Source organism: Cinclus cinclus, chromosome 1 (genome assembly GCF_963662255.1).
Source record: "Cinclus cinclus chromosome 1, bCinCin1.1, whole genome shotgun sequence".
NCBI classification, from domain to species: Eukaryota; Metazoa; Chordata; class Aves; order Passeriformes; family Cinclidae; genus Cinclus; species Cinclus cinclus.
Window position 1 is genome coordinate 26292518 of NC_085046.1, and position 24947 is coordinate 26317464.

Here is a 24947-nt window from a genome sequence, read left to right on the forward strand (position 1 = left end):
AACACTTTCATGCATAGTTTTCTCATTTATTCTTGTGTCAACACTATCCTTTTATGCTACAAGCTCTCTTCTATCTAGTGAAGAAAAAATTAAATTCTCAGCATATGCTTTTCCAGATGTGGCAATTTCCATAATTTCCTTCCTCTTAGCCATCCAATATTTTTCTTCTCTTCTAAATATCATCATCCTATATGAAAGAAAAACTTTTTTTCTCATTTATTGCTATACCTTCATTGTCTTTGGTCTTGATCTTTTGTGAATTTGTGCAACATATGTAATTCTTATTTTTAATTTTATATATTACTTATATTTCTACAAATTTATACTATAAAAGCTTTTGGTCTCTGATTTATTTGCCATTGGCATATTACATTTTTACTTTTTTATTATCTAGACTGCAGTTTTCTATATTGATCTACCTTTTTTAATACTCACAAGCTCTTTTGAGTTAAGCATATATCTCTCTTGGGCAGAAAAAAATGCAAACTATTATGTGACTTCAGAATGTGTTAAATGATATATAGTAAGGTACTTCTAAAATCCAGGAAGAAGCAGGAGTATGATCATATTATGAAGATCTGTGTCCTATCCTAGAAGTCCACAACATTTTGGTAAGTAATAGACATTTTAGCAATTACACATATATATCTCTTTTAAAAGTGGTCCATGAAGCTCAGCTTGGGTCCAGGAATATCTGATATTATACAGGGCAACCTAAAAGAAGTTCAGATAATTTTGGTGAGATTACCCACCTTAAAAATTAGATTTTAATGTATGAGTCTTGCTGAACAGTGGTTGCAACAGTTTAAAACAAAGTCCAACAATCACTCTCTATTAGCACAGAAATGTGACTGCCCAGGAAAGAGTATAAAAATTGGTCAACAATATATACTATTTCACCGTAGGCATTTTCTTCATCACCAAGCACTTACAATATAGTAACTGCCTGAACTAGAAGTAGCCAGTACCTTTTTTTTATTCTCTGTGCACACCTGTGCACTTGTACAGTTTCTCTTGAAGCAATACAAATAAATTAGTATTTACAACATATTCTGGTAAAGAATTCCCTGTCTCAAGTACATATTACTTAAATTGCCTCTACTACTGCCACAATATCCAAATTTGCTTTGAATCTGAAATTCAGATCCAAATGACTTGCCAAGCATCTTGAAAGAAGGTCCCTGTTTAACCTATCAGGAGGACATGCAGGCCCTTACATTGTCTGGCAATGGCCTTCGTGCCATTATGGTCACTATCTCAGCAGCTCTATGTTCCCCCCACTCATTTACCAGGAAAAAGTTATATATTAGATTTCTGACCTGCAAAGTTTTTTGAGATGTCAATCCTTTAACGTGGTAGAAGCCATAAATAGAAAACTTTTTTCAATAGCAAACACTTCTTTGCAAGTATTGGAGAATGTGGCAATAGATATTTTACTCTAGCCTTGGAGCTTCGTGAGTCGTAGACGCAAACTTTTAAAATGGTGGCCCAAAATGCTGATTCAGCACACTTAGCCAAACATACCCAAAGCTAAATTAACCTAAACCCCTACCCAAAACCTAGACTCTAAATTCCTTAGTTAATTATCAAGTTATTCCTTAGTTAACTATTCCTTAGTTAACCAACTAAACTTAGGCACTCCGCATTTTCATTAACACCCTGCTGTATCTATCTCCCAACTCACTCCACTTCCATCCAGAGTTTAGATAACAGAGAGGCAACAACTTTTTAACAGCCTAGGATTTGGATCTGCTGCCACGATTCTGATCGTAGAGAGAGCCCCTCCTCAGAGGAATGTCAAAGTATTGAGGAGGCAAAAGATCAAAGGGCAGTAAATGGAGAAGGAGTCACAATATTTTCTTACATGTTAAAGTTCAACAGCCACAGAAGCAATAGTTACTTATAAAAAGTCAGATAGAGAGCAAGCAAGAAAACACAAATATTAGCCTAGGAAGATGGGCAAGGGAAGAGTTCCAGACCTGTGACCTATTGTCAGGAACTGATCGTTCTTTTATCCAGTGGTAATGAATTCAAATATAGAAACATTCTGGCATTCCTATGGCACAATCTAACCCTAATGACACAAAGTTAAATGCATGAGTTTGTACAAAATTAATCACAGTGTGTTTTTTGTATCTGCAAAAATCACTTTGCAGCTCATAAATGATTATTCTGGAAATGTCTGCATGGTACAACCAATGTGATTTTCTGTCCCTCTTTGACACACTAGGTCAGGCTGTCTTTTGTATAAAGCCATATGTCAGAGCCTAGCAAAGGAAGTATTTTGGGAAATATTTTTCTTGAGCCTAACTGGATTTGATTCTTCCCTCCATAAATCAAGAACAACAGGAAATTAATCAATAATAATAATTTTAAAATCAGCTATACCTATGAAAATATGTCAAACTCTGAGTAGATCGACTTTATTTAAAAAACGCAGATCTAAATATATTTGCCTAAGTTATTCTACACACCTGAAAAACTGTTCTCGAGTTAATGCTAGCTTTGTTTGATGATAGAAATATAGCTATTGGGTTTTTTTTTTTTGCATTACACACATAGGTAAATTATACGAAACAGTTTGCAACAGCTGATAAAAGTCATTAGTATTTTGCATTGCCTCTGCTTCTTTGCATGTATTGTAGCCATACATTATTAAGGACAGATAATTCTGAAAACATTGGCTAACTGAAATGACCTGAATAATGGCCAAGTGAATAGTATGAACTGAATAATTGTTCAATTTAGCATGTATTTCTATTTAGGCTCCTCAATCAACAAAATATCTGTGGTTTAAAAAAACATAAGAAAGGGGAAAAAAAAGAAAAACTCATTTCCCTCATTACCCATAGCATGTCTAGAGTTGCATTATTGGAGTCACCAAGAAATCTATTTCACTTGTGCAATAACCTTGAAACATATTATTTGGCACCTTTCAGCTGTTCTTTATTTTTCAAACAAAACAAAACAAAACAAACAAAAAAAAAGACTCTTAAGTTCTCCACTAAGAAAAATATGGCCTTGTCAGTAGGTATGGGTTTACCTCAACAATTGTCCTAATTTGGCCTATGTATTCAGTTGTATAAATGTAAAAATCTAAATGTAAAAATTTAATGTAAAAATCAAAATGTCAATTTCCCCAGCTGATGAAGAAAGAGAAAGAGGTTCTTCAGAGGACAGTTCAGAGGAATTATCTTGGCACAGATTCAGTTCCTTGTGAAGATGCCTTTCTCTATTGAATCATGGAATCATTAAGGCTGTAAAGGACCACTGAGTCCAGCCTTTGACCAAACCACCACTATCATTCATAGCACTAAGTTGTTTCTTGACCACTTTGAGGAACGGTAAATCCACCACTTTCCTGGGCAGTCCATTCCAATGCTTGACAACCCTTTCAGAGAATATTTTTTTTTTAAATTGACTATGATTGATTATAGAGGAAGTCTGAACAGCTGGCTTAAACTAAACATCCAACTTCACAAATTTTAGAGGTAGGAGATGTGACTCCCAGTCCAGGTACAGGTATAGCACTGAGGGTCCTCATTTTACATCCTGTCCCATTAGCCCTTTGCTCCAACGTGAATTATAGTGACATTATATTGATACTGATCAGAATGAGTTAGGAGATCAGAATTTGGGCTGAAGTGTTTAAAAATTGTTGCAGAGAAGTACTTGGGAATACTCTAGTTTTGTACAGGCCAGTAGCAATTCTTGCCTGATAGTTCCAAGAGGCAATGTGGAGTTATGCTGTCCATAACCCTACTCTGTGTCTAAGCAGTGCATTTCAGCCCCTGGGTAGTAACAATAGCAGATGCTTATTACGTTTAATTATTAACCATCAGCTCTTTGAACTTATCACCTTAGTCTCTCAGCACCTGCATGATGGATGGCAAAATTCCCATAATTTCAACTTCCATCAGTCAGTGAGTAAAAGGTGAGCATCTGCTACTGCTCACCAACCCCTCAGGATATATGCAGCTATCATTATGATTGCTCCTAATGGTGTTTTACACAAAATAAGTTAGGGTGAAAAAGGCATGCTAGGTTATTTTACACATATACAATGTCAAAGTATTTATTGCCCTACATACAGCAAATTTTAAATATAAATAGATAATACCAGTAGTACATTTATTATTACATTTAATATTTATGCTGTGACATAAATTTACATGTCCTTTTAAATGCTTCTGTATTTTAGAAGTAAAGCCTTAGTTAAAGAAAGGAAGGCAAAGTCGGGAAGCCATGGGGAACCTGTATTTTACCCTATCAGCCATTGGGTTTTTTTGCATTTAAAGGTGCAAACATTACACCACAGAGAGAAGAAATCATCTTTGAAACTGCAATCAAACACACTAAGCTGTCATTATGTCATTAAGAAAGCTGGTAGATTCTGCTCAGAGGACTCTGACTGAAATGCAGAACCTACGAACATGGATATGTTGCCTTCAGGACTCAGGCTGCTAATGCATCTCTATTGGTATCTAATGCATATTCTCTGCATCAGTGCATCCCCTTAGGTCACAATACTGCACCTTTCCCCAGTGTGCCACAAGGAGGAGTTTGGAAGGTGCTTACAGCAGCAGTCTCTTCCAGCTATCCCCTTCCATGGAGCTGAGTCACAGGGGAAATTTGGCTATTATGTGCTATGCATTAACAATTTTATAATTTTAAATCTGATTTTCTCTCAAAGTATTTTCATAAATTAGGCCAGAATAATGAAACAGTTTGCATTAGAATCCTCAGGGAAACTTTTAAGGCAACTACTGCCACATTCCCTCCCAAGGCTACACTCCTAAAGAGATCTCATTGCCGAGAGAATAGCATATTCCCCTCATGCATGATGTGAAAATTATCTAGAAAGTCACATTACTGATGTCTTGTAGAACTCAGTAATGGAGCTTGGAATTCATGTGAGACCAGTTCTAAATGTTGATGCAATAGCACACCAAGAAACAAAAATTGTTCCAAACATCTGGTGAAGTGTGAGCAATCCTTCCCTTTCACGCCTGGCAAAATGGGGATAAAATGGCCACTTAAAATTGGAGTAACAACCTTTGAATATTGCATACAGGTCATGGTTCAGTGTGGAACAGCATTGTGTAATCTATTCCTGGTGCACTGCTGGCATAAAGACAGGGATGCAGACACATGCACGCACACACACACACACATCACAGATCAAGGCTGAAAGCAAATTTTGGTAAGACAAGAGTGCAGTATAAGGAAAGCAATTTCCCAGACATAGTCCTGTGGTAGTAGGCATATAAATCATGAAATGTCTATGGCTGCCCACTAGACATGAAGTTAGTGTTCAACAATTTATGTTGAAATGGATTATTGTTGAATAACAAAATTTACACTTTTAAATGCTTTCACAAGTATGTTGTAAAATACCTAGATGCATATGGAAAATATGATTTTTACATTCATAAGTATGAAAAATTATCTTTCCAATTTATTAATTGGGAATTATTTTGATACTGCTTATGACTTCTTATACCCACTATAAACAAAAAAATTACAAATTTAGAAACTGAGGAGACAGCATAAGTGTCTTTTGAAGTGCTAAGAAGATGTTTGGAAACCAGTTAATAAAAGTTGTAACTATGATAAGGACCTTCTTCAAAGACACAAAAGGAAATCTCAGTATTTGAGAAACTCCTACATTCCCTGTTTTTTGGGGCCATTCTTCTCCTTCTATTTCAGGAAGAGCTGAAAGAGTCTCTGGTGGAGCTCCCCTCTCCTATTCAAGAATGTCTCAGCAAGACAGGGGGCCTTTTGCAGAATAGTCTCTCTCAGAGATCCCTGGCTATGAAATGTCTGGTCTGTGTCTTGATAATTGAAAATTTCATCTTTAACAGTTATTTTTCAACAGTCACTGAAAGAGGAAAATAGTCTGTTTCAAAACCTTTGTTGACATTTTAGAAAGTCCTGTCTAGTTATGGCTTAATTAAATTGATGACAATGTTTAAGTTATGACACGGTTTTTCAGAACTAATTTGAGGGTTATTTTCATTGTTTGCATGAATGTCTTAGGCAAGACAGACAATTAAAATAGAGATTATACCACAACAGTAAAATTACATATAAGAGACCTTCTGAATATGTGATGACATTATTTTTTATCAGATATATCTTCTGAAACTCTATAAATGGTGTTCATTTACTCTCCTTGGTTACCCCACATTTCAGCCAAATATGAAAATCCCCTGTAAGAGCATTACATTCTGCAAACCCCCTGACAAATAACTCTCTTATATGATGAAGACACCTAAATCTTAACTAATTTTATTTAAAACAATAGAAGGGATACAGAGATTTTCCTCAAATTCACTTTGCTATTTTTTTAACATAAAAATCCAAAATGTTTTCATCTCCTACAGCATTTCAGTCACTCTTTGTCTTTCTTTTTACAAAAGAAGCTGAATGCAAATGTTGGCTTTTGTGTTCTGTGATGCGGTCCATGCATTTTAGAACTCCAAATCTGGGAGTTTTCAGAATGTGCTAATTTTATAAATTTATTTTTCATGTGTTGCTTAGTTCTCTGAAGATCCCCAAGCAATCCAACTGTAATCTCCAAATAAATGACAGTGCATCTAAATTTTTACAGAGTACTATTTTATGCTGGTAGATATTTCACGCTAACCAAGGGTATATAGATAGATTTGCAGTTCAAAATTTAATAGATTTTTTTCAGGGTCTGTCTGTATGACTTAAAATGATCATTTTTTTTAACAGCAGTTTTTCTACTGGTCTTTCCCAGCTACTGCTGAGTCGGAGAATTCAGACTGTTTAATTGAAAATGGAGTGACAAGTCTTTACAGCCAGATCACAAAACAAAAAGAGTCAATGGAAAGACATCCTTTGACTTAATTTAGAAACTGATTCCAAAAGCTTTATGCATATTCAAAGAGTATTCATTAACAAAATTTAAAACTCTCTCCCAAATCCTGCTATCACGCAATCTTAGCTGAGCATTGACATGTAGAGCTTTAGCTTGTTTTGCCTAATTATTCTTATTTTCCCTTGGTTTTGCTGACCTTATTTTTAGAAAAAATAATTACTTTATGTTAAGAAACATTTGCCTTTAAAAAGAAAATAAAATATCTCTGATTTATTTAAAGTGGCAACAAGGTAGCAGCACAGGAGTGCTGGGGGATCACACAAGAATTTAAATGAGGTCCTTCCTCAGTCCACTGCTGTCTGTGTTTGCCCTTTTTCAACAACCTGGGAGCATCATTGCCCCTACACTGCCAGCCCACTCAGTAGGTCACCAGTGGATTTCAGAATGCCCTATGTGCTCTTTGTGTGCACTGCCAAGCCCTCAATGCCATCTAGTCAGACTCCTGGGAATTAGGCCCTTGAGAAGAGGCAAAATTAGTCAGTCTGAAAGTTGTAGCACACTGGTGCAGTGAGCAAAGGTGGTGTTCAAAGGTGTTAATCCTTCTGATATTGTGATAAAGGATTCAAATGAGACCATGGAAAGGATGCAGAAAGACACTTAAGTTTGTGAGAAACAAAGAAAGAGGTTGCAGCTGGAGAAAAGGGAAGCCCGATTTCCCCTCATTCACAAGAAAAGCCTTCTCCATACAGATTATCTTGACTTCACCATCTGAGGTGTTATTTTTTGAGGTGTGGCACTTGTAGAAATACAGCTGTGGCCACTGTAGTCAACATTGTAGGTACGCTTTGCTGTGCATAAATTTTGTACTGTTTATCAAATACTTATTTGCTCTCTGTTCTCCTATGAAATAATATAGAATAAGGAAAGGTAAAGAGAAAAGAGGAGAAATTGTATTTTTGTGTACAGTCTGTATACAGTAGAACATTGTCTTGATTCTTCTATGGGTTCTTCTAATGCAGAACCCTGAGACATCTTAGCAGCTAGAATGAAAAAATAAAAACATGTTTTCCTGGGTTTATTTTTGAGTACTACAGGACTTCACTAATTTGTACCCATGCAGGGGAAGACATAGGGAATAACAGGGTAAATGAACACTTTGTAGACCAGAATTTTATTCATTCATATCCTGTCATTTGTTTCCATTTATTTGCAGCAATACATCATTATACTGTTGCTGCTATTTGTCTTGATACTGCTGCTACCTTAGAAAAAGCAGTTTTGAATAAAATCCTAAAACCTAAAGTATTATTCTCATTAAAGGGATTTATTGGTGCCTAGAAATAGATAAAGATTAATAAGTGAAGGAATCCTTTCTAGAGCATAGGTCACTTTTGCAAAGTCATTAGGAAAATGAATGTTCAAAAGTATGTTGTTCAGATGTCAAACACAAGAATAAATCCTTTAGAGAATGCATGTAAAGTGGTGTCATAATAATGATATTGAGTCTCAATCTCTGTTTCTGAATCTTTGCTGAGATATAAGAAAGTGATGGGTAATATTTTAGGCTGGAAATGTGCTTCAACAAAGCACAATTTGTTTTAAGCAGTATCTACTCACAGATAGATATATATACCCAATAAGTGAAATATTATAGTGGTTCCCACTTTGACCAACAGCTAGCACATCCAGCTGACAATATTTGAAGTCTTGAAAAAAATTATTTAGGCACTGAATCCTTTTGCTCAATGATTACAGACTTTGCACCCAAATTTGTACCTCAGTCACTTTTATATGATGCAGAAAGAGTTAAATATAGTGTCAATTCGCCAAACTGCTCTGACGTGAGCAATATAAGCATAAGCTCATCTTGGCTCTTAGAGTGAGTTCAGATAACTGTACAATCCATGTCCAGCAAATTTAAGAGACCTGCTCTTCCCTGCTCTGTTAGCACAGGTTACCAACTTTATTTCCTGCAGTTAAATATGCATACACCTGACATGCAGCCCTATAATTTGGAGAGGTTTAGAAAGTGGTGTATTTTTGCCATATTTACTTGTATGGTCACAGTTGCCTCTGTCCATTTGAGGGCAATAATCTCTTTATCATTTCACCAGTGGCCACCTGAAGGCACCCTTTAAGGTAGACAAGTCCAGAAAAAAATCTTTCAACATAGCTTTCTAGCTCACCTAAAATAAATGTAGTTTGTGCTGGCCTTTATGCTTGAATATTATGCATATTTTATGCATTCTATTTAATCATGTGTGAAGGCCATCAAAAGCTTAAAAATCTTTCGGCAAAGCATTTTATTCAACACATGCTACATTTCTTTCCCATACTCCCATAAACCAGAGAGCCTGGACAGCATCACTTCTGTAAAAAGATTTAGCAGGCCTTGAATATTATTTTTCCTTTTTTTATTTTTTTTAGTCAGACAATGCAAATGAAAGTAGATTCTGTAAAGACTGAGTACTTTATAAGTTTAATAATGAAAAATAGAAATATCATCTCAAGGAAAAGTATCAGTTTTCATCTGAAATCAGTCCAAGTTAATATTTACAACTTCAAAGAGAACTTCAAAAGATTTGAAGTTCCAGAAATCAGATTGATTTTCAAAACTGTTACAGTCAGAAATCAAGAATATGCTAGACTGATGAAGGCATAAATTTAACCCGCATTGCCGAAATGCTAGCAAGAACTCTGAATACTGTCTTGCATGGAGACTTTCTGTCTATATTTTTATCTTCTTTCAGACACTCCCATAGACACTACAACACTTAAAGACCAAATACCTAGTCCTGGACCATCCTTCATTGTCTAAATTTCTTTTTAAAATTCAGCTATAAAATTTAAAGTCAAAAGGAAAATGAGATAATTTAGTCAACTGTAGGGTATCAAAGGTCCTTGGATATACAGAATTTGTTCTTACATGGATTGTAATAATTTGCATTTGGCTAAAGTCTAACTTCTGCCTGAAAGGTATCCTGTAATAAATGTGCATTCAATCTGAAATGACTGACGTCTTGTCATGGTTTAACCCCAGAGGGCAGCTCAGCCCCACACAACCACTCATTCATTCCCTCTCAGTGGGAAGGGGGAGAGAATCATGAGCAAAAGTGGGAAAACTCATGGGGTATGATCCAGAGAGTTTAACAGAAAAGCAAAAGACACATGCACAAGCAAAGCAAAACGAGAAGTTAATTCACCACTTCCTATGGGCAGGCAGGAGTTCAGCCATCTCCAGGAGACATGTGTGCCTTTATGTGTAGCAAAGAGCTGGGGAGATAAACACCATCATTACAAATGTCCTTACCTTCTTTCTTCTTTCCTATAATTTGGATGCTGAGCATGACCCATATGGTATGGAATATCCCCTTGTCTGTTGGGGTCAGGCATCCTGATTGTCCCCCCTTCCAACTCGTGCACCCCCAGACTCCTTGCTGGTGAAATGGGGTGAGGAGCAGGAAAGGCTGTGGCTCTGTGTAATCACTGCTCAGCAGGAACAAAAACATGGCTGGGTCATCAATTGTGTTTCCAGCACAAATTCAAAGAAATTAACCCTATCCCAGCCAAAACCAGCATATACCTACAGATGGAGAATCTGCTTGGCAGTTTCCTCCCATGATTAATGCACTGTACTTTACTTCTTAGCATCTGCCTGGAACTATAAGCCACTAGTTCTTGCTACACATCTGCTTTCTGAATGTCATATTTTCTCCCTTGGAAGTGTTACCCACTGTAGCATCTTTCCTGTGACAAGTTAATAAGTGAAAGCTCTAAAGTTCATATTATGGAGACTTTTCCAGTTTTCTAATAAATTCTGTGACTGTTTCTAAATTCTTGCTAATTTTTAAAGCTGTCTTTAAAGAAGCATCCAGTCCTAACCTTCCTCAGAGCATGTGAGCAGCTATTAGCCAGCTGCTTATGCATCTTGGAACCATATCTATACTGTGGCAATGTCCTTTGGAATTAGGAAATCATATTCTTCTCCAAGATCACTACTTCTCAAGACTCACCTAACTTCCTTATCCTTCAAGCTGTAATTTTGAAAACAACCTTCCATATTTTTGAGCTCACTAGAATAACCAGTCATTGAATGACCTGCTCTTATTTCTCTTCTCATATACCCTTTACAATTAACACTAACATAGTAGCACACCACTTCCTAAGATATATTTCACATTGCCACTTCTTTTTTGAAGACCTGTTAATCATGTAGTTTAAACCCATATCTTACTGACACCTCGCATTGAGTCAGGTTCTTTAGTTAGATAAAAGAATGTAGATGCTTGTATACATTATCAGGACAAACATTTATACCATTTTGAAACACAATTAAAATGTTATCACATAAATAATTTTATGAGACCAACTATGTAAACCACAATGTTGACTACCATTAATTATGTGCTTAGTTTTAAATACTTTTGAACTACTTCATTTATTTCCTACTTCATCGTTTCCGTTATTTTTCTGCACATAGTGACACATTGAATTTTGCATTCACACAGTATTAACAACCTCAGATATTTAAAAACTTACAAGGATTCCTATATTTAATGAATATTAATGCTGTCAGTCCCCAGATATTCTTAGAAGTGCAGACACCTTTAAAATATTATTTTGCAATGAAAGAGCCAGAAAAAAAGTCTTTTATATTACACTTTTTTCATTACAGACACTTAGATTTATTGAACAGCTATGTCTTCTCTGTCTCCTTACTAGTAATTTTGTCATTTATTTCAAGAATAGGATACGTGTTTTGTTTCTTTCTCTTGAACAGCTTCTTTCTTTCCCTGCTGTTGCTCTGGATCCCCATATTCCTAACAAGAATTGTCAATCTTGATTGTGGCTATTTCATTTAGAAAATATATTTCTCCTGTGTCTTTATCTTCCTTCATTATTTTTCTCCATAAATTTTCTCACTTTCTTTTTAATATCACTCTTTTGGACTATAATCTCTTTAGATAATACACAGAGGTTATATAGAAATGTACACCTGCTCTCATTAGCCAATGAGTGGCTGTCACATTAGCCACTTTTTCATTATACCAATGATGGTTGGTGGAATGAAAGGAAGTGACAAAGCCTTTGTAGGACTAGCTGTGTGTCCTCACACCTGGGAGCAGTTATCAGTGGTGGAAGAAAAGGTGTAGAGACAAGAAGCAAAATTTCTCTTTTTTTATTCACTTCCTTCACATGCATACTTTCCTCTGAGTCTCTGGGAGAGAACTTCCCAAGGAACAAGATTCCTCAGGAATCTTGAAAATTTTTCAGGTTGGACCCTGTAGACCTAGAGAAACTTCTCTTTCCTTCTTCATCAGAGACTGGCATCTTTTTTTTGAAACTAATGCATCTCTTACTTGAGTTCTCAAGCTGAAATTTTCTGAAATCCAAAAACAAGTCAAGTGTTAAATTGTGGGTCACATCTTTTACACCAAAAAAAAAAAAAAAATTCTACCAGAGTTCAGAAGTCCAACAGGACATTTCCACAAAAAGCTTGCAGTTCAATCACATGGATAAATTATCAGTCTTTTCATCTGTATGAAGCTGAAATCTAGCCCAAGCCTCTCCCATTATGTCCATTACACCTGGGAACTTTTGTTTTCCTGCTTAACTGGAAATCACACGGTAATGATAGTTAAATTCAGTGTAAGCATCTTCTCTTAGGAACAATCAATATTTTCAAAGCATTCCACTACTTGTAGGACTATGTGAAAAGAATTCTAATAGAATTAGAATTCTAATTTTCTGTAGAAAACATCTATAAATATCCTATTGTTTTTTATTTGCTTCCTTTTTGGTAAAAAGAAGGGATGTTTTCCTCATGCAACAGATGCTCAGGACAAGATTAAACATACATTTCAGGATTTCAGCTCATGAACATTGGTGTTTGTTCAAGATAAAAGTTCAAGAACTGCCACATACTTCTGAATAAATATTCACTTTGTCTAGAGCTGATACACAAACTGCTTTTATGACATCTGTCTAAATACTGGTCACATTTACTGAAATTGAAAATTACAGATCACTGGAGAAAGTCCTGCTTAAAATGTACTTAATGTACTTAAAAGTACTAAAATACTTTAAAATAATCATAACTTGATGTCTTCATGACATTACATAAAATTACATCTGGATAATATTTTATAGTAGCTGTATTGCAATATTCTGACTCTGCATGCATAACTTAGTACTATAATATGACATACAGCATGTAGGCATACAACCATCTTAAATTATTCTTGACATTCACTACTGTTATTCAATCTCTCCCTGCCACATCTATCCTGGCTTTGACAGGTTCTACTTTGATATTACAAAAAACGTAGAGATTGGTAGGACACAGCAAATTCAGAGCATCACCAGACTGTCTAACCTAAGGCCATGTCACTGTGGAGCACAGGGTGAAATATGTGTAATATAGAGTACAAAAGCCTGGATAGATCCTCCCTGAATTTAGAAAATTTAACACACTTAAAACAATTCAACTATAAGATCTTGTGTGTCTGTGACTGTTCAAGGTCTTCTCAAGTGAATGTTCCACATATGCTGCCCCAATCTGACACTACAGGAGGCAGGAATATTAAAGTGCTTGTATTTAAGTTTAGTTATGCAGACCTTTTCAATTACTCTGCACTGGGACTAGGAAACAATTAAGATTCTATTTAGTGAATTTACTCCTTAGCTGGCATTACAATGGAGGAAGAAAGCCTCAAGGTGTTTTGACATAGAGGCTGTATTTTCAAGCATTTTGACAGCTAGTTTTAGCATTTTAGTGACACTGACTGAAGTTAGATATAAATTTCAGTGGCAATATCAGAGAGCTCCAGAGATGATTTGCCACTTGCTAAGAAAAGTCTTTTGTACAACAAGCAAAACATTTTATGTCATAATGAAAACAATTCTACAAAAACACTGTGCTATACCAAACAATGGCTTCATTTTAGCAGTTCCATTAGCAACAAGGAGGTTAATCAATGTCTTTTTGAACACCCAACACCTGTTTAAGAGAGACTGTCAGGTTGGAAAAGTCAGTAACATATTTGAACCAAATGTATTGGGACAAGGTGTCTCTTTCTGAATCCGCCTTAGACAGCAGTCTTTCTGTGGAACTGTGGAGCTGAGGAAAGTTCTTTCTCTGCTCTAAGCTCCAAACCCTGGGCACAATTCCTCCTAGTATTGCTTCCCTACTGATGACCTCTATCGAGGCTTCTATTCACTGCCTTCTGCACCAGCTGAGGTAATTTTTGAGTGTTGGAATTCAAGAGATAAATTTATCTCTACAACTATAATATTTTTCAAAGAGTGTTTCTTTTACTGATGCAATGAACACAAAAAAAAACAAACAAGAAAACAAGGTAAGAAAATTGCTACCAGATTAAAAGAGCATCACATCCCATTATTCAGTGTGTGAGAGTTTACAGAGGACTTAAAATGTCTTTCCAGACCTTTTTCATTGAAAATGTTTCAGCCATCCATAGAACACTGATTTCTGTAGTTTTGCCTCCCATTACCTAGGTTCACACCTTTGATGCAATCTTTTCTGCCTTGTAAAAATTATATGCACCTCTAGCCACAAATAAGTCAGTTTAATTTGTCCCTACAGAACCATGCTTTCCTAAGGGTTGAATGAATAATATATGGTAATTTATAAAGAAGATATTTGCAAGTCAGAGGGCTTGACATCAAGCCAGTGAATTGAAAAGCAAGCAAAGTTTAAAAAGCCTTTTAAACAGGGTGGTCTTAGTGACCAAGATACATTTTTTATTTATAAATATTTGGTATGAGAACTCTGTCCCTTTGCAAAGTACTTGTTCCAAAGATGGGAAAGCTGGCTGCATCATCTGAGCATGCATGAAGATGCCTGCATGCACTGTAGAGCACAACGAGATAACTAGCCCAGTAAGTCCATCCCTCAGAGCAATATCTAAAACTGTGTCACATTTAAGATCCAGAACTGGAAAGAAACAGAAGCAACAAGAGAATGGTCACAAATACTTTTGCTTACCTTTGCTAGGAGAAATTGTAGGATCAGACATTGGCCTGGGTTACAAGGAACTTAAGATTATCTTTTTCCAAGCCCTCTGCCATGGGCAGAAACACCTTCCACTAGATCAGGTTGCCCAGTGATCCATCCAACCTCATCTTGAACACTTTCTGGGATGAGTCGTCCAAAATTTCCATGCTCAATCTGTTCCAGTGCCTCCCTACTCTTGCAGTAAATATATATTTTTTACGTAATATCTAATCTAAATTTACTTTCAGTCTAGAAACATTCCCCCTTGTCCTGTTACTACATGTCCTTTTAAATGGTCTCTCTCCATCTTTCCTGTAGGCTCCCTTCAGGTACTGGAAGGCTGTGATTAGGTCACCCTGAAGGCTTTTCTTGTCCAGGCTAAACAATCCCAATTCTCTCAGCCTTTCCTCATGAGAGACATGCTCTATCCCTCTGATCAACTTGGTGGCCTGCTCTGGACTCTGTCCAACAGGTCCCTGTCCTCCTGTGCTGGGACCCCAGAGCTGATGCAGCTCTGCAGGTAGTGTTTCAGCAGAGCAGAGGGGCAGAGAGATTCTTGCCCAATCTCTCCCTTGCCCTGCTGCCCACACTGCTTTTGGTGCAGCCCAGGACACATTTGGCTTTCTGGGATGTGAGTCCACATGTCCAGCCTCTCCTCTGCTATCACCCCCAAGTCCTTCTTGGCAGGGCTGGTCCCCTATCTGTTCATCCCCCAACCTTTGACATTTACACAGGTAATGTGATGCATATTAAACACTCCTTGAGCACTTATTTATCAAACCTATGTGGCAAACAATCTGCTAAAATACACTTAGCAGAATATCAGACTTTCTTCCTATTCTTGTGACTGCATTTCAACAAACAACTTCTGTTTTAAAGCATAACAAGACGAAGTTCCGGATTTTCCATTGGAAGAGCACCAGATTTGTTGCAGAGGCCCTGTGTACAGCTCATGCCCAAAACTTCCCATGTATCCAGAAAACATGTCCCATAGAACTGATGAGCCATGCGAAGGGGTCATTTGTCCTGAATTTTCGAACACTAAATAGCCTAGTCAGACCCATAAATTTTGATTTTAAGTACTTTAGGGCAAAAATCTGTCACTTTAATTTGTTGAGAAACCACCATTCTTTCCTAAGGCAAGGTGTGAATAATATATGACAATTTAAAAAGGAGATCTTTGCTACTGTTACAGCTCCTGCAAAACCTCTAGATTCTCAGACAAATGACCAAAGCATTCTTAATGCACTCAGGCTATATTTTTAGGTGCAAGAAGACGATATATACTTTAAAACTGGAACTTAGTACAAGCTACATATTCAGTGTTACCAACTGAAAATTCAGTCTCAGGTTATTTGCTACTCTATTTAAAGTTATGGCATGAATGGGCAAAGAGTTGCAATTTTCTCTTTAATTTCTTATAAAATGCCTAAATCCTACTGAAAGCAAGCTGTTATATATATGTTTACATAATTAATCTTCCTAGTTACAGTGAAAACCCTGAAAAAACAGCTTCAAAAACCCCAAATAAACTAAAAAATTGAGAAAAAACAAAGACCAAAATAGCCCCAATAAACCAACACAACAAGAAAAATCCCCAACTGTGAAAATAAGAAGTTAATAATTTAAAAATTAGAATAGTATACTGGTTTCTTAAATTTCTTCAATTTTCATATTTATTCAGAAACCACGATGTTATTATTTGAAGGTACATTGCCAAACCAAGGCATTAATGTGGCATGATGTAGAAATATTCACAATGCTCCAATGATAATACTGTAACTTGTAGATATTCATAAAAACAAGTTACTAGAACCAGATGTATGAATGGGTCTGTATACATCCGTTTCTTCTAGAACAGTGCTGTTTTTTAAAAATTAGTTATTGTTGTTATTATTATTATTGTTATTGTTATTACAATGATGATAATGTAAACGATTAATCATTATTAATAACCTGGATGTAATATGGAATTGCAGAATAAGGAGTCCTGCATATTGGAGTACGTATCTATACGTATCTATTGTATCTATAAAAATAGATACAAACAGACCCCAGAGTCAGTAGAAAGGAATCATCACCATTAACATCATTCCCATTCTGGCAAAGAGGAGGAAGTACCCCAGCGATTAACCTAGTTCTCCTGGTGCAGAGCTTTAAATATTGATTGCTCATCATGAAACTTTCTTTTCCTTTTCTAAAGGAGCATGGGAAGAGCAACACCAGAGAAAGAGACAATTACTAGGAAGGCTTTTTCATTAGTTTTACCTGTATTACTACATTAATGACCATAGAAATAGGATCAGATTGTGTGTGCTAATACCATCGCACTTAGAAAAAGAATAATTTTTTTGACTAACCACTAAAGCTTTAAGTTATGATTTCATACAAGCAGTGCATTCCTTTAAACCAAAAAAATTGCACCCATGTCTGTATTAACTGTTAAATATGGATGCACCAATATTCACAACACTTCTGTTTATGAACAGTACCTAATTTCATTATAACCATAATTATTTCATTAATTTCATTACATCCATGAAATCTTGGATGTTTTGTCTAATGCTTGGGGTTCTTTACAATATTCTGAGATTTGTAAATATCAGCATTTCTGTGAAACGCTTTAGTATAATGAGGATCCATTTAATGAAGATACTTCTTAATTTATCTTTCTTTTGGAAGTGGACTGTCAGACATCCATTTCCTGCATGTTCCAATCCAACCCTTTGTAAACCTTCCACTGAATCTCTAAAAGATAATAAACCCATTGTTCAGACAAATCAAAAGTGGTGCTTTAATTACTTCACACCGTTCTCCAGAAGGTCCAAAGCACAGAGGTTCTAGAGAAAAAGACATGTCTATATCCATTGTTAAAAAGCAGTACCTCCAGTTGTACTTTCATGCAGCCTCTCCCCATGTCCTGGTTTAAGTAGGGATAGAGATCATTTTCTTTCTAGTAACTGGTACAGTGCTGTGTTTTGCAGATTTTGTTGTTGCTTGGTCAAGGATTTTCCATTTTCCATGCGCAGCCCAAAGCAGGTGCACAAGAAGCTGAGAGGGAGCATTCCCTGTAGAGGTGATCCAAACTGGCCAAAGGGGTATTCCATACCAAAAACCATCATGTCCAGCACATTAACTGGGGACAGCTGGCTGTGAGAGGCTGGTTGCTACTGAGGAAAAGACTGGTCATTTGTCAGCAAGTGGTGAGGAGTTGCATTTTGCATCAAAAGTCTTTCTTCTGCTTTATTTCTCTCTTTTTGTTGCTTTACTTATTTTTATTATTATATTTTACTTTATTTCAATTATTAAACTGCTCTTATCTCAGCCCACAGGTTTTGGGGTTTTTTTAAATCCAATTCTCTTCCACGTCACTACAACCAAGAACACTTGGAATAGCTGTGATCTGAAACAAACTGGTTGTAAGAATATTGAAGAGGACTGAAAAGCAAGCCTACTTTTAGGCGAGATGTTAATTTTGGAAAGGATATAGAAGTTGTGGGTTGCTATTCTGTACTCTTTTATATAAGACAGAGCATATGAAAGGTTATTTTTGAAGCTGCAGTTGACAGCAGCAGGAAAAAATGAGGAGCAAGATAGAATGTACCAGTCTGTTAAATAAAGTTCAAATCACCCTGGCTAGTTTAAACAATGGAGCCTCTGAACTGGACCAAAAACACTTGTAAGAGATAGCACACAGGCTTGCCCACCACCACAGCTCACACTCACTAGCTAGCAAAACAGGAGAAGGCAAAGCAATGAGGAAAACAAACCTGCACAAACTGGATAACACCAGAAGTCTGAGAACCAGCTTAGCAGACTGTTACCAAAGTCACTGTCAAGAGAATGCTTTAACATGGTTCCTAGTGATACATTTCTGAGATGTGTTAATCAGCTTCTCTTAATAATGATTTCCTTGTTTCTTGTGAAGATTCAAAAATTATGACTGGACAAATAAGGCAAATATCTAAGGAAGGTGTTCAGTATTTCTGGTCAGAGACTTGAGAATTGTTAGTTGTTTGCCAACCATAAATTTTCTTAATAACAAATGAGCTACAGTTTCAGGGTATTTCATCATGCAGAAGTTTATATTTCAATTTCACAATTGGGCCGTAGCAGTGTATTAACATTCTTATTAAATTTCTGTATTTTCACACATACACACACACACACACACACACACACACACACACACAAACATATACATACATATATACACCTAGATGAAAAGTTCTGGTTTTTTACTCTGATTTTCCACACCCAAAGGCAAATATTTTTAATTTATCTTATTTTTGATAAATGTGAGCAAAATCCTCTCATTTCCTTTACTATGCAAAGATTAAAAAATGCTCAACATAAAGGAGTTATATGCTCAGTGTATGCAGTAAGCATCTAATTTTAAAAGCTGAAACTTAACAGGTTGATACAGAGGATTAGTCTCCAGGCCAATATGCAAAAATCAAATATTCACACAATAAGAGTAAAAATGTACTAAAATCAATTGTGCAATGTGTTACTTTGCTACTTGTAGCAAATTCATTAATTATTTCTGACTTTCCCAGTTAGCTTATATTTGTGTTACTCTTTATTTGCATTCAGAATCACATGTATGACACTGATCTTGCATAGTAGTGCAGGTGTCCTTGATGCTTTGTTTCACTGAAGTGTTTTCTGCTTCATAGTTAATGGAACATGTTCATAAGTAAACTAAATTCCAGCAATAGAGTTTGTCTTCTAACTTAAATTATCTTTCCTCCTTGAGAAGAGCAAATCTGAGATTTGGAAGGCTTTGCATCCCTTAGAGCAGCTAGGCAGTTACTTCTGGGCACAACTGTGGCCTTTCATCATAAATAGAATTATTAGATTCCACCACACCACTGCAGGCTTGGGAAACTGTAAAAATCTAAAGAAATATTTCATAGTGCAGGAGGAAAATTAGCTTTTCACTCAAATGGGAAAGTAAGGATTTAAAAGAGATGATCCCCACCATCTTTCCTAAATACAGAATAAGGCGTAGAGCAGAGAGGTCTCATTTGAAATACTGAGATCCTTTCGTAGCTGCTGGAGCACGGAACATTGACGTATATAGTTAAAACAGATGAATAATAGACAGACAGCACCTTGTGGAGATGTCAGTGACCTACAGAAATCTCAGCTCTTGCATTCTAGCCTAAGGACTTTTCTTTCACCTCTCACTCTATGCTTCTTCTCCAGCTCTATAAGATGTCCACATAGGCTGCCATTCTTTCCCCATAAGATTTATACTAACCATGGCCTCAAGCAGGTGGACTTTTCCCTCACCGTGAAAAGGGTATTCTCACCTTCTGTTCCCTTCCATTACACTTCCCTTTTCTTTGAAATAGATTGGCCCCTGAAGGTTTGCTGCAGGTACTAGTCTTCCATGCAGAGGTCTTGTGCATACTGGGTTGTTTCTTATGTGGTGTCTGGTGTCTACTCTATGTTGGCTGTGAGGATACCATTCTTAAAAATGTCATCTATGACTATGTCTCCATATAGGAAGTTTCTTGCCTGTAATGTAGACTTTATCCCTAACACATAACTTCAGATCTGTCCTTTTATCTTTATAGGAGAGGTCTTTACAGGAGTGAGTGCATGAACACACTGGGGCAAAAAGGCAAGTGTTAGGAAACAAACTGAATGTACAGCAGGTGTCCATTTAGACAGATAAACAAGGAAACAACCCTATGCTTGTGTCAACATTGCAAAGCAAGTTTTAGACGCTTATAAAAATCACCCCATTTTTTTCCAAAACTGTCCTGGCTCACAGTCATCTGTTAATTCAGTCTTGAGTGTCTCCATTTCATTTATATAACACAGGCCTTGTCACAGTGTGAAGTTCTCTAAAATAGTTATTGTGTCTTTGGGCAAAAAACAAAAGACAGACAGTAGAAGAAAGAAAAAACAGTAAGCATTTAGTTTTCCTGCTGAGATACAAATTATATGTCTGGTTTCCTAAATATCCAAAGTGAGCCTAGACTAAAGCAATGGTATTTTGAGACCTTCCTAACTTCTCTTGATGCCTTCCCATTTACTTGCATGATATCAATACTGAGTTTACCCCACTGGGTTTAATTTCACTCATTGTCACCTTTTTTTGGTGGAGTAGGCTGAAGCATTTACATTCTTGACTCCATTTCTGACTTACTGATCCTTCCAAGGGTATGCATTACATGTGAAGAGGATTTGAGTTCTGCGTGCCATGATTTCATGTTGTTTGGACAATGGTCTGCATGCAGATGCATGTAATTCAGCCCACCTATAATTCTGTAACTATATACTATACATATAAATAATTAAAAAAAAAGACTAACACTTAAGATAAAGCTGGCTTTAGTCACTCTCTTTTCCCAGAAGAGATGCCTAATAAGTCTTGCCTTTTAAACAAAGGTACTTCAAGAGGTAATTAACTGAAGTTTGAAAAATGCTGTGAGTTCCCTGCATTTTTACATGTCCTGTTGGCTCACTTCTCATAGAGATTCAGTATTGCCATAAGCTGTATGTCCTGTCAATTGCCAACAGGCAGGCAGAAAAAAGAGCTGTGGCAGATACAGAACCTGTACTAGGAAGTCTGGAACAACAAAACTTACTGAGAGAGGGACAGCAGGGAAAGAAGACTAAACTGGTGATGAGACAAGAGATAAGCTCATTCTCTAGCCTCTTTTACTCTACAGATGGATGTTTTCTCTACCACCTTTCTCCTCTTGCTTGCAATTTTTCTCTGAGATTTATTAGAATATTTTAATCCCTTTTCTTCAACCTACTGCCTCAGAATGCCATTGGTGCCTTTTGGGGAGCTAAGTAGAATGCTATTACTTAGCCTCACTGGCATTTAAATCCCATCGTCGTCACTTGCTTGTTTTTCTCTCCTAGGCCACATTCATCTAGGCCAAATCCAAAGCTCATTGAAGTCACTGACAATCTATCCCTTGATTACAGAGGATTAGGCCTCTATGCACTCCATGTTGTTGATAAAATTAGTTCTATAGTGCCTGTAGAACCCTCTGGAAAAAAAAAAAAAAAAAAAACAACAAAAATAAAATGCTATCCAAGGAGAAACCAGCATTACTATTTTCTGGAGAGCTGATTGAAGATTTGGGATTTTTTGTCACCAAACTAGGCATGTAACTGCAATGCCAGTGCAGAAAATTGTGTCAGTTCCAAGGACGTGGAGGAAGAGCTTTGATCTCACTTCAGCTAACAGAGTTTACAATTTGTTTCATCAAAAGTACCTTGACAAATGCATTAATGTTTATGGACCACTGATTACATGTCCCAGAGTAGACAAGATAGGTAGTAAGACAGGGCTTATCTCTCAGCACATACTAATGAGGCTGTTCTGCCTGCAGCTCCCTCTGGCCAGATGCTGTACTTGAATGGAGTCCCACCGGGATTCTTTGTGGGTGCAGTCACAAATAGTCAGTTGCAAAAATCATAATTTAACCACCATTGTCAGGGAAAACCTGGAGTAAATATCAAAGTTAAATGATACATTACTTTGCTGATGAGGTAGGATTTCACATTCCCCTCTAGCTTGTGCCTAAAGTCTAAACATTTGACATTTCAGGTACAGGTGTATGTCAAGGTATGTTCAACTACATCAAAAAGCAGTTGCAAAAGATTACTGAGACTGCAAAATTTCGGAGACCGTGCCCACATACTTGTGGCTACAGCAGGCATCATGGCAGGGCCTCAGATCTGTCTTAACCAATGGACTTCATTCATATAGGATCAACATTGCCTCTCACTGCAAAACAGACATGAGCATTGCATTGAACTGGTGCCACTCCTTGAAACATTTTAAAGGCTGTCAGGAAGCAGACTGACAAGGAATATTACCTGTCCATTTGCCCAGGAAAGTGAGCAGCATGGGCTCCCCTGCAGGTTTGGACTTGTCCAGAGAAAGGACAAGTGATTGTCACCTCCTCAAATGCTTCAAACATTATAGCATAGATTACCCAGTCTCAGCAGACTTCAGAAAGCCTTTGTCATCCATCAGAAGTGGCTTCATCCTTCCCTACGTGCCAAGCAGTGCCATTGTTTTGTAATGAACAACTTCCATCAGACTGCACAATTTCTCATCCTGTCTGACTCTGCTGATCATTTTTGTAATTAAGTCTCTTTTGATTCTCTTTGGCAGCACACCATCTGCACAAGAAGGCACACCTGGAAAGCAGTTTTCCTCTGGTTTTTCTATCCTTGATTAAACTCTGTTTTAAAGCAGAGAACCTTAATCAAAAGAAATGCCTGAGTGGAGGTATCTGTGCCTGTCTCGCTTTTGTCACAGATTCCCTCTGAAGTCTGCAGGATTTAGATTTGCATAACAATTTCCAAAAAGGTGTCCACAGTAGAAGGGTAACATTTTCAGAGAAAAAAAATCCAGTGGTATGAATTGTAAGGGAAAATAACAGGGTACCATGGGTATTTAATTGGTATTAATACTAATTACTATAAATTCTTACTGAACCTGTTTTAAATCTTTATTATTTGTAGTTTTGTCTTATGACTCACAAGAATCTCATTTCTGAGTGAGTTCAAGAAAATGTGAAAGAAAATATTAATCTTTTAATGAAAAACAAGTTTTAAATTATTCTACCCCCATAATTTTGGGAACCAGAGGCCGGGTCAGGACTGCATCTCCTGTGAGGCACAAAGTAGCTAGGCAGCATGAGAAAAAAAAAGAGAAAGAATCCTTTTGATCTCCTGTATTTGACAGGTTTGGGGGCCTGTCCGGGGGGTGAGGGTCAGCAGAACTTTTATGTTGTTTATTCTGTGTTGAATTTAATGTCAAAAGGAAGATCCACATGGACTCTGATGTATGTATGAAAACACACATGTATATTCCAAACAGGTGCCAGTGCATTCTTCCTGTCTGCTCCTGAACAAAAATGCACCTCATTGCCAGCCTAAAATCAAGCCGCATGCTGGTGCTCCTAGCTTATTACAGTTCTCTAATGGCTTCTGGTAGAGTGTAACAAAGCTCTGAGTCCCTGTACCTGCTAACAAAATGATAAGCTGCTTCCTGCCTTTGATCTCCCATCATGACCTCTGCACCATGCAGAAAAGACGGGAAACTTTATCTTTTTCATGCGAAAACTTTTTCCCTGGTCATTTACTGCATTCAAAAGAAACTAGATGGAAAGGATGAGACAGGAGCCAACAGGTATAAAAATAAAAACTGAAAAAAAAAAAAAAACAAAAAAAACCAACAGTTTCTGAAGTGAGCAAATTGCATTAGAAAGGGTGTTTTCTAAGTTTGCACATAGTTGGTGCCAGCAATTTTGATCTGCTTAACAGCAGTGACACAGCTTTAAAAGCCAACAGTAAAAAGGCACTTAGTTTACTAAATAATACACTTTTTCACCCTCAATGAAAGGCTGCTTCTTATCACACACATATCAAGGCATAGTACCTAATGGCACTAATTTCAAACCCTGCTGCTGCAGTGTTTAGTGCATGGGATACAAATTACAGTGGATTCAAAACAGTTAGTGGTACATACAGTTGATGAATAATAATGAAATTTCATTTTATTAGCTTCTGAAATATGCGTGTGAATTTTCATAAAATGTCTGCTAAGAACTAGCTCTAACATTGATAGCTGGGGCTGGGCAAAGCTTAGAAATAAAAGCAAGTGCCCGAAAGACTTGTCACCTTCTCAGTGGGAGTTATGCTATTTGCATGGCTTGTAGTTCATATTTATGGCAGTGTGGGTAGCTCTTTATTTCTCTCACTTTACATCCTTTCACTGCAGTTATCTACTCATTCAGCAAACATGTTTCAACTGAAGCTTCCTTGACCTGATTTATATCTTAGAAAATGCACCTGTAACAAGTACAACTGAGTGCTCAGCTCACACTGACACTGTTCTTCCCTTCACTCTTCCTGCCAAGTCTCAATACATTGTTTCTCTTGCAAATTCACATAAGCAGACTGACATTTTCACTAATAAATGTCTTTTTGTAATATCTTATTCCTGTGAATGTAAGGAAATAACTACTGATCAGAATGATGTGTTTACTATTAAATTTCCTTTTCTAATATCTCTCTTCTTCAGACAGAAAGTAA